The following is a 4,214-nucleotide window of genomic DNA, read 5'->3' as shown; positions in this document are numbered from 1 at the left end:
AATTACTGTCGCACCTCATTACAGTCACATTTTTGGTTATATGAAACAGGTTATAACTAGGTATAGTACATATAATGAAGCATAACCACAATTTCTCTTGAAATTTCCAAAAAAAACCAGCGTCTAAATGCAATTTTAAAGGGACACTGAAGGAAAATGTCAATTATTCGGCTTTGATGGAATTCATCATTCTTAATGAGAATGGAGCTTTTGTAACCAAGAAAATGATGAATATGGGAAATCAGAGTGCCACCACCTATTTTGGACTATAGTATCTCTCTTGTGACATCAGCACTGGCTATTTTAATTGTTCGACTACAGCTACATGTTCGAGGTGAAGAGTAAGTTTCTCAACTATTGCATTAGGGCACAGTTTTTACTCTACCACCCATTGCTAACTGCGCAGTAACAAGTTCAGGTTTCGGTAGGCTGAGCTTGTACTTTAGCGTGGTGAATGACAAAGTTTACATTTCTCAGCATGCTGTTCAGTGTCATGAAAGCTCTAGTTACCAGTTGACAGCAGCGAAATGTGTTTATGTTTGTTCGTTGCAGCGATGTCATTTGATGTACCTTTTGAAACGAGCTGTTGAAATCCACAAACTATAGTGCCCACATACCGACGGCCACTATTTCACAAGGTGAGGTAGAGAAGGAGGTCACGTGGGTATTACATCAACTCCAATTTGGCGTGGGTATGCAAATTGAGCAGCAGTGGGAACTGAAATTTTCTGTGCAACAAAGTGATATTTTGCACACAGAAAACGACGATGGACTTATACATGAATACAGAAAACTTCGTTATTTCGCATTTTACGGGACCAAGAAAAATGTTCGAATTAACCGAATGTCGAATTATCGAGAATACCAAGAGAAAAAAAGAAATTCTTCATACATCAACACGATTTTATTTAGTGACTGAATCGGCAAATTCTGTTTCTACTAGGCACAGAAGCGGTTCGGAAGCTTCAATTCTCATCATCTCGCGACTCAGCGGTTGCAGCGGCGAAGGCCTCGCGGCTTCTTTCGCATTGCGACCGTGGTGCGAAACCTGCGCCTTAATCCGAGAAATGCTTTTCGCTACAGCGCGCACATCCAGATTATTTTTTCGCCCGTGAGCTGGTCGGCACTGCGGTATCACCTACGTATTGCATTGAGTTAAAATGAAACTATTTCTCGCCGCAAACGCTGCGAACGAAGCCGTGGTTGCCAAATTGATGCAATTTAGATGGATGGCGGCCACGTAGCCATCGCGCACTGAGTCTAAACCAAAACTGCTGTTTGCTGCATCCGCAGCGGACGAAGTCACGGTCGCGGTAGGTTCAATCACATGGTGACTACGCGGTTCTGAAACGCACGCGGACAACGCGGTGTCATGCGCAGCGGCAAAAGCAAGAATAAGGGCTATGAAGACAAATCATGTTGAAGCCCAACTTCATAATGCTCTTCAGTGGTTTTCATAAAATGGCACTGCAGCACATAACGTCCGCTCAGGTGGAAGAAGTAGAACGCAGAGCAGCAAGACACTGCCCACAAGATCGAGGCGGTAGTCGCCAGGACCAGTCACGCGACCAGACCTCGGAGGTCTTTCTTACTGCAGGGAAACAAGTGGGAGAGAAAAGACATGGAGGCTTCAGCAGCAAAGTTCCCAGACTGTTTCGTTCGCCTTGGTTGAACTACATATATGAGTATGCTTGAGCTGTACTCGAACACAAAATTAAATAATCGCCCAAGCACTCCGTACAGATGGTTAACCAGCGAAGCTGATAGTACGTGCGGCCCCGGTGTTTATCACTGGGTTAATCCCGACGGTACATTAAAGTCTTTCTCAATTATTGATTTTGTCTGTGCTTCTTAATGAGGTTACACACGAGTTCGGCTGCGACAGAGAAAACGACGCCACTGACGGTATGCCCGCAGTCCGCCATTGTCACAATTTGCAGCTTACGATTCTTCAAAATTAAATTGTCCGTCATGTAAGACAATGAATGCCTCATAGCTCCGGGCCGTAAACGGGGCCTCCCCATTACGACGACAGAAGAGAAGTGAAATTCTATGTTGGAGTGATGAGTGGCAATGGGGCTAGCTGTGGAAGAAGATCGAACGCGGGAGCAGTGGCACGAGCGCGGTTGCGCCGAGGGGCGCCAACGAGTCGACTGTGGAAGAAGACACTCGAGCCATTGCTGATGATGATAGTTTCTGCGTACAGGCGACAGAAGCCATGTACAGCTTCGCTGTAACCAACACGAAGCATTACGGCGTTCTTGTAGTTTTCCGCTGATGAACAGTGATGTGGACTGCCGCTTCGTTCTTGTTAGACGCTCTATAGCGCCACTTTCTGCATTTTTATGTCATGCATTTGCGGCACTTATCGCTCGCCGTGCCCAGAGAACCGGTGTAAAAAAAAATCTCACCACTCCTTTCACTCCGTGAAGATGGTCGAACAGCGAAGCTGTGGCAGTTACACCGAGTGTTACATGTGCATGTGTTGCATGTGATGCAATTGCATAAACACAGATCTACAACAGGAAGTTATATTGAAATGTTCCGAGGCGAGAAGAGCCAGCAACTTCCGACGCTACTCGACGAGTGTCCAGGGGGGCTACTCTGTAAGAGTCCACCTAGTGGACTGTCGACTTCGGCTGTCGCCATTGGCTGCCGCTTCACGAGCGCGAAGGAGACTGGCTGGCACCTTCATGCTCGTGAGCGGCAGCCAATCGCAACAGCCGAAATGGACAGTCCACTAAGTAGACTCTTACAGAATATACTACCACCCCAGCTCTCTGGTTGAAACCTGCCGAGCCGCCGCCAGAGGCATCGGCTGCAGTCACGGACACCACGTGCGTTCGGCGAGAACGCGTGGAAACGCGGACGGCATCGGCAAAAGCTCTGCACGTTGCCTCATTGGTGCAGCGATGCGCGTTCGTTATCCGAACGGGCGCGCCGCACAGAAACAGCTTCATTTATACCCATCGCTTCTCCTCCCCCCAGCGCGCCTGCTCAATGGTTGCCTCCTCCCCCAGGGCGCTTCTCTGCTGGCCACGTGACCTTCTCTCCGCCGTCGCGGCTCTCATCCTCTCCTGGTCATGTTACCTGCGTGACACCGGACAGACGGCGAAGGCTCAACTAATAACAGCTCTGCTGTTAAAAGTAGCATACACCTGCTGGTACCAACGGACGAGTCCGAATTATCCAATTTTCCGAATTAGCAGGTGTTGAATTAACAAGGTTTTACTTCATTGATCTAACACTGCCTAATATTTTCTTTTAGTGTCTTTTTAACAAAGCAGAACATTTCCTTTAAACGAATATAATGAACCTTCCCTTAGTTCAGAATGAATTCATGATGATTTTGCGCCGATTAGACTGTAATCTGGTGGTGCAGAACGCTGGTTGCAACTTGTTTATTCATACCTGCCAACTCTCCCGAATTTTTCGTAAAGCTGACAAATTTGTGCTCATTCCACAATTTTACTAATGTTGCGTTAAGTTTTACGAAAAATTCTGTTTGTGAAATTGTTTTAAAGCTCATAAAAGATGAGCTTTAAAAAGATAATTCAAAACGTGCAAGATTAGAAAGATGTATAAAAAAAAAAATTTGCAGTAACCATGCATGATGATTGTCAGTGTAAGCTAATAGCTGAATGAATGAGAGAGAGCGAAAGTTTTCCTGGAAGAGTTGACCAGACCACCACGAAAATGGCTGAGAAAGCCAAAGAAGACTGTTAGCTTCGGAAGAGATTGCAATGGTACATACCTGGGCTCCCACCCTCTTGTGGCAGTGGAAGGCACCATGTAAACTAGATGGCACTTGCTTCGAGCAGGTTTATTCAGAAAAACTTCCGAAGCAGGCAAAATTGGCAACAGCCAAGTCGATGAAAAGACGTATCTAAAGCGTGTTGCTTATCAGTATTTGTTGTCTTAAGTTTGTTGCTGATTGTAAGCTGCGTCTAAAGGTAAGTGATCAGTTAATAAAGTACGTATGCATCCCACAAATGGTGTGAGCTTGCGGCAGACTTTAAAAGAAAACATCCTATCCCTTTCCTGTCTTGCCAAATTCCAAAGTTCGAGGTTGGCAGGTATGCTTGTCTGAATCAGCAGTTCAAGACTCATCAGCCTATGGCTGCCTGGTAAGGTGCCAACCTGGTGGCCATAAAGCTTTAACCAAAAAATTACTAGAAGGAACTCTGGCGCTGGTGTCTGTGGAAGCTGCAAGC

Source organism: Dermacentor silvarum, chromosome 6 (assembly GCF_013339745.2).
Source record: "Dermacentor silvarum isolate Dsil-2018 chromosome 6, BIME_Dsil_1.4, whole genome shotgun sequence".
Taxonomy (NCBI): Eukaryota; Metazoa; Arthropoda; class Arachnida; order Ixodida; family Ixodidae; genus Dermacentor; species Dermacentor silvarum.
This window is presented reverse-complemented; position numbering follows the sequence as displayed.